The sequence below is a fragment of the Oncorhynchus nerka genome, linkage group LG20 (assembly GCF_034236695.1).
Source record: "Oncorhynchus nerka isolate Pitt River linkage group LG20, Oner_Uvic_2.0, whole genome shotgun sequence".
In the NCBI taxonomy this organism is placed as follows: Eukaryota; Metazoa; Chordata; class Actinopteri; order Salmoniformes; family Salmonidae; genus Oncorhynchus; species Oncorhynchus nerka.
Window position 1 is genome coordinate 45,842,014 of NC_088415.1, and position 7,500 is coordinate 45,849,513.

At 43.8% G+C, this 7,500-nt stretch overlaps 1 protein-coding gene across 5 annotated transcripts in view; it reads left to right on the forward strand.

Annotated features, from left to right (window-relative positions):
- Positions 1 to 7,500, forward strand: part of LOC115102614 (sterile alpha motif domain-containing protein 11-like) — a 100,540-nt gene that overhangs the window by 65,173 nt on the left and 27,867 nt on the right. The gene's annotated exons all lie outside the window — the stretch shown is intronic.

Here is a 7,500-nt window from a genome sequence, read left to right on the forward strand (position 1 = left end):
TTGTGACCGATGCTGTGCTCGGTCACAACAACCCTCCTAGCCGGCACACACGGATGCCGTTATCGATCCACCGCTCACTCACTGGCTGTCAGCCGACGCTGTAAATCTCCCAATACCATGTAAACCGTGAGTGTGTCCTTTTTCTGAGGGTTCTTTTTCTTTCTTTAGAAATGTACATCCGTTAACTTATGGTAAAACTGGGTTGGAACTGGAAAGGTTGAATATGAAAATGAGGCGGACATTAAAACATGTGGCAGGGTGTGTTTCCGTTTCGCCACCACTTTCAACTTGCGGGGCCTCAATTGTTATCCTTCCCTCTGTTTTTAAAAGAATGTAACATTAATTGCGGCCAGGATTTACGACTCCCTTTGCGGCGGCATAAATCGAATCCATTTCACATCCCAAACGTAGTTTGAGCTACTTTTATTTTTATTTGATTAGTAATGATTTTTAATTACAGGCTGCAAATCTAAGGGGCAAAGCCTATAAAGGCTTTAATGCCCCCCCCCCCCTGCATCTGAGAAGAATTAGGCTGAAGTGCAATGCATTTTGGGAGTTCAATGGCCCAGGGTGCCATATTCTCCCCATTTCCTTTCCCAGAAGGCGCTCTGTTTTTAATACAGACACTATGGGCAATGCAGACATCTCGTGGGGATGCTCTCTCTCTCTCTCTCTCTCTCGCTTTTCAGTTTCAACAAAATCCTCTACTCTCTTTTCTGTCCACATTCCTTTTTATCTACAGTTTATTTATGCCCTTCGAGGTGTAAAATAAATAAATAAGGTTAGGGGTTAGGAGTTAGGTAGAGAGAGAGAGAGAGAGAGAGAGAGAGAGAGGAGAGGGAGAAAGAAAGAGAGAGAGAGAGAGAGAACATTTTAAGGAGAGTGAGAATGGGAAGAGATGAGTGAAAGAGGTAGAATTGCCTTTCTTTAGAGCAAGACAAGTACAAAACAACAGGATGCATGCTGATGATTAATTTATGATGTGTGTGCCTTTTGGCAGTAATATCCAGGAAATAATAAACACATACTTGTGCCATTTAAAACATACACACGCACGCATGTGCACACACACTCATGCGTGTCTACTGTTACCCCTAAGCACATGATAAGACATCACCGGCCAAGGCATTGCCAACCCATCCAAGCCTCCCAAGTCTTTGGTGTTTCTGATATTCATCCTGGGTGCTGCACCTGCTGGGTGCCTTCATCAATCTACAAGCCTGCTTTCTCCCAAGTTAGGCAGAAAAAACATACTTTGAAACTTTAACTTTCAGCTTGAACACTGAAAAAAATTGATGCTGTATAGCTGGAATGGAACATTCGTATCCTGTATATTATATATATTCTGTATATATGTGGTTGTCTCATGAATGCGCTTATTTTAAGTCGCTCTGGATAAAAGCATCTGCTAAATGACTAAAATGTGAAATGTAAATGTTTTACAAACAGATCTCATACCACTGGACACATTTTTGTTGTTATTAGATATTGATATCACAAATGTATCATGTGTACAGTTCTTCCTAAGCTGACTGTAAAACCTAGCAGTACTACATATTTATTTGAGAGGGAGTTGGATATATAGCATTTTGCCCCCCCCCCCCCCCCAAAAAAAATGTGTCTCTTTGAAATGAACCATCAAGTGACAGATTTGAAACAAATACATGTCATGATTAGATAGTGAAAAAACACACCAATCTATTTCCTAATATCTTTAAACAATAAAAGCTCATTTACCAACATTTCTGAAAATTGATATATAGTGTTTTGGAACAAAGATTGAACAAAAATATTGAACAATAATGTAAATGCAACATGCAAGAATTTTTAATGGTTTTACTGAGTGACAGTTCATATCAGGAAATCAGTCAATTGAAATAAATGTAGACCCTAAATGTATGGATTTCACATGATGGTGAAGTGGTGCAGCAATGGGTGGGCCTGGGAGGGTAGACAATCCTGCAGTTGAAGAAGCCGGATGTGGAGGTCCTGGGCTGGCGTGGTTACACATGGTCTGCTGTTGTGAGGCCGTTTGAAAGTACTGCCAAATTCTCTAAAATGACATTGGTATGGCTTATGGTAGAGAAATTAACTGAAAATTATCTGGCAACAGCTCTGGTGGCCATTCCTGCAGTCAGCATGCCAATTGCAGACATCTGTGGCATTGTGTTGTGTGACAAAAATTCACATTTTAGAGTGGACTTTTATTGTCCTCAGCACAAGGTGCACCTGTGTAACGATCATGCTTTTTAACTTCTTGCGCCGAGCCAGGGAATCCCAAATCCCAACTGCACCACCTCTCAACTACCCCCCTTCCTGTCCTCTTTCTGTCTGCCGCTCTCTCCTCTGAGGGGATGGGGTGGAGGTGTGACAGAGGGATGGCCCTGTTTGTTCCTGGAGAGGTTGATCTGAATCGCTCCAGTGAGATCCCCCTTGACATTGACCTGAGCTCCGGTGGGCCCTTGTGACTCTCCTCTCCCACTCTCTCACACACCTCCCTCTCCCCCCTTCCCTCTTTCACACACCTCCCTCTCCCCCCCTCCCCTCTTTCACACACCTCCCTCTCTAAGCACAGGGGTTGCTTTTATATTCTCTCTTTTTTTTCCACTCTCCTTTTGTTTTCTCTCTCTCCGACTCTCCATTTCGCCTTGGTCCCTGCAGAGCATCCTTTCATGTGTTTGAAGTGGAGTGTACGAAAAATGAAAGTGTGTGTGTGAAGGGGGCGAGAAGTAGCAGAATGTGGGTGTGTGAAGGGGGCGAGAAGTAGCAGAATGTGTGTGTCAGGTGTTGTTTCGGGAGGCTCTTGTTGGACCGGACGGGGGGGGGGGTGCTCCCCCTCCGCTTTTCTCTCTCTCTGTTATGATGAAAGGAGTGAAAAGAAAGGGAAGAAGAGGGGTTGGAGGAGGTCAACATGGAAGAGGAGGAGGGCTTTGTTTTGTCTCCTGTACTTCTGTCCATTGCTGTTCTAGCGAGGCTGCACTGTCTACCATCTAGTCATTAAGATCGGCATGGTAGGAACACATCTTGAAATGTTAAAAGCCTGGGAGAAAATACTTCATCCGGCTCTTGTTTTTCCATATAACATCTTACCTGTTTATACCATTGGCTTTGGAAATAGATTTTCATCCCAAATGGAACCCTATTCCCTATGTAGTGCACTTCCTGAGTTACTTCTTTTCAAAAGGAGCATTATGTATGGTATACGGTGCCATTTGGAATGCATATGATTCAGTATACCTGCCAGTCCCCAATCCATCATGAGCCTGGCTGGGCCGTATCAAGGGAATAACAGGAATAATTGAACATTCTCCCTTGGTGGAAAGCCCAGTTTAATAACGGGTGGGATTTCTGCATAATTCTGAGAAGAGATGCGAGGAGATAAGGAGGACAAAAGAGGGATTAGCAGGATGGGTCCAGAGTGGGACCTCCCAAAACAACTGTTTGTGTGTGTGTGTGTGTGTGTGTGTGTGTGTGTGTGTGTGTGTGTGTGTGTGTGTGTGTGTGTGTGTGTGTGTGTGTGTGTGTGTGTGTGTGCTAGAGCTGGGACGATAAACCAAAATGAGCAACACCAACCATACCGATCACTTATCGCAGGCATTTTGCTGATATCGTTCATTACAATAAGCACCCTATACTAGAGAAATTTGAAGTTTGAAATAAAATACATTTGCTAATATGGGTGATTGTTATTGGAACAGCCAGCAAACTAGTAAAAGTATTTTAAAGGATTTAAAAAAATAACTGCCTCATATAGTTATAAACATATCATTCTATTTATCGTTATCGCATCAATTCAGGCATTTTATCTCAATATGGATTTTTGTCCATATTATCCAGCTCTAGTGTGTGTGTGTGTGTGTGTGTGTGTGTGTGTGTGTGTGTGTGTGTGTGTGTGTGTGTGTGTGTGTGTGTGTACGTGTGTGTGTGTGTGTGTACGTGTGTGTGTGTACGTGTGTGTTTGTGCGTGTGTATAAGTGTGTGTGTGTGGGGGGAGGGGGAGTGGTCTGGCTCTCCATTTCTGTACCCCCTTCTCCCCTCTTCCCCTCTCGGTCCATTGTGTAGTTGTGGTGGGCTGCTTCCCCCTTGGAGGCCACAGCCCCAGATAACCCTTCTTTAGCCTACATGAAAGAGAATAATGGAGAGCGAGAGAGACACACCACCAACTACACTTACCTTGGTCTGACTATAAGTTCATCTGGGCGGTTTGACATAAAACCATAAAGTCTCTAACAGATAAAGCTATTTTGCAAATGGAAAGACTCTAACCCACCAAATTAGAATGTGGCTTATATTATTGGACTTTGTCATAACTCCAATCCTTCTACATGGCAGTGAAATATGGGGCCTCCTTAACAATTTAAAATTTACATCATGGGATAAAAGCCCCAATTTTATACATGGAATTTTGTACAAAATATTCTCAGTGTGCACAGAAATGCCCCAAACCTAGCCTGTAGGGCAGGACTTGGGACATTGCCCCTAGCACTCCAAATTGAGAAAAGAGACACCAAATGATGGACTCACCTAACACACCGTGATACAGAATATTATCATCACAAGGCTTTGTTATGGAAACACCACAACCCGGAGAGTGACCCTTTAGAGCAACTAGCCCAGAAGCACCAGCTAAATTCAATTATACGACCACAAATAACAACATTCTAACAAATAGAAATCTGCAACCAAAATACACACACTAATTATGGGCAAACAAAACTCAATTAAATCACAAACTTCAATGTTACCAAATTCTAAATAGAGATTTGAAAAAGGAAGACATTACAATGTATAGACTCAGTGACCACGGCCTGGAAATAGAGAGGACGTCATAGAAAAACAAAGAATGTCAGAGAAGAAAGACGATGTAAGCACGGTGGGTGAAGTACAGAGGGAGCAGCACTTCCTGCTCCACTGCTCAAAATATGACTCAATCAGAGGTACTTATTTCCTGAAATGTGAAGAAAGAATTCCGGGATTTGTTGTTCTGTCTGTCGAGGAGAAAATCTGCATTTTGATAGGATAAACGTAGACAGTAGATCTTGCTGCAGATGATGTCCTGGCCTGTCATAATATAAGAGAGACACCATTTCCCGACATGTCTTACACCAGCCCTTGTAGATTCCCTTTTTCAATTGTTCATGTTTCATGTCTTTTTGTGTATCATTATACATGTATAATTTGTTTATGTTGATATACACACTATTATTGTTGCTCAAACATATTGGTCATTTATGTAGTACAACATATACATTGCTTTGGCAACAGTGGCAACCACCCGTTCATGCCAATAAAACATATATTGAATTGAATAGAGGAGAGAGAGAGAGAGAGAGAGAGAGAGAGAGAGAGAGAGAGAGAGAGAGAGAGATGAACAAAGGAGCAAATTATATTTAATGTTCACCAAAGTTGCCTGGGTTTGCAGGCTTTTGCTCCAGCCCTACACAATCACATCTTATTCAGATAATCAAGGGTTTGAGGAACAGCCGATTTGTAGAATTTGGTGTAGGGCCAGGATTCAATCCTATTGCCCGTTGTTGACAAGGCGGCTTTTAAAGGTAATGTTCTCACATTCACAGAGATTGCATTCACTTTAACCACTGCAGATGGTGGCTCAATCAGAAATGACCTTACCTTTAAAAGGGTGCATTGTCAGCAGTGCTCCACAGATTGTATCCCATCCTAGGTCTCTATGTGAGAGTCCAGGCAGTGTAAATAGGGACTGGGCAACCATTGTCAACCTGAGGAACTCATATAGGTGAAGTCTCTGTCCTCAACCCCCAACCTTTGGTGAAGTCAAGTCAAATCAAATGTTATTGGTCACATACACGTGGCTAGCAGATGTTATTGTGAGTGTAGCAAAATGCTTTTGCTTATAGTTCTGACAGTGCAGCAATATCTAACAAGTATTATCTAACAACTCCACAACAATACCTAATGCACACAAATCGTAAGTAAGGAATGGAATAAGAATTGATAAATATAAATATATGGATGAGCAATGTCAGCGTGGCATAGACTAAGATGCAATAGATAGTATAGAATACAGTATATACTGTACATATAAGATGAGTAATGCAAGATGTGTAAACATTATTCAAGTTGCATTATTAAAGTGACAAGTGTTCCATTTATTAAAGTGGCCAATGATTTAAAGTCTGTATGTAGGCAGCAGCCTCTCTGTGCTAGTGATGGTTGTTTAACAGTCTGATGGCCTTGAGATGGAAGCTGTTTTTCACTCTCTCTGTCCCAGCTTTGTTGCACCTGTACTGACCTCGCCTTCTGGATGATAGTGGGGTGAACAGGCAGTGGCTCGGGTGGTTGTTGTCCTTGATCTTTTTGGCCTTCCTGTGACATCGGGTGCTGTAGATGTCCTGAAGGGCAGGTAGTTTGTCCCTGGTGATGCGTTGTAGAGACCTCACTACCTTCTGGAGAGCCTGGCGGTTGTAGGCGGTGCTATTGCCGTACCAGGTGGTGATACAGCATGACAGGATGCTCTCAATTGTGCATCTGTAAAAGTTTGTGAGGGTTTTAGATGACAAGCCAAATTTCTTTAGCCTCCTGAGGTTGAAGAGGCACTGTTGCGCTTTGGGGTGAACAGGGAGTACAGGAGGGGGCTGAGCACACACCCTTGTTGGGCCCCAGTGTTGAGGATCAACTAAGTGGAGATGTTGTTTCCTACCTTTATCACCTGGGGGCAGCCCGTCAGGAAGTCCTGGACCCAATTGCACAGGGCGGGTTTGAGACCCAGGGCCCTGCGCTTAATGATGAATGCTGAGCTATAGTCAATGAGCTGTAGTCAATGAACAGCATTCTTACATAGGTATTCCTCTTGTCCAGATGGGACAGGGCAGTGTGCAGGGTGATGGCAATTGGATCTTTTGGGGCGGTAAGCAAATTGAAGTGGGTCTAGGGTGACAGGTAAGGTGGAGGTGATATGATCCTTGAATAGTCTCTCAAAGCACTTCATGATGACAGAGGTGAGTGCTACAGGGTGATAGTCATTAAGTTCAGTTACCTTTGCCTTCTTGGGTACAGGAACAATGGTGGCCATCTTGAAGCATGTGGTGACAGCAGACTGGGATAGGGAGAGATTGAATATGTCCGTAAACACACCATGCGCATGCTCTGAGGACGTGGCTAGGGATGCCGTGTGTGTGTGTGTGTGTGTGTGCCCCAGGGCTCCAGTTTCCTAGGATCACTCCCTTATCTCTCACCCCCCCCCCCCCACACACGCACATACACATACACACACACAAACACACCCTGTCTGCCGCCAGTTGAGTCCCCAGCGGCCCAGCAGAAGTAAACAGATCGATACACCAAAGCTGGGCCACATTAATATCTGTCGCTCCACCCCCGAACCCAGCACCAGCTCAACGACCCAGTACACACACATACACACGCATGCGTACACACACACACATACACACTCGGTAAGAGAGGTACATGCTCTACACATGCCAGTGGCAGAAATGGCCCCTGGCTCTCACAGGATCTGTC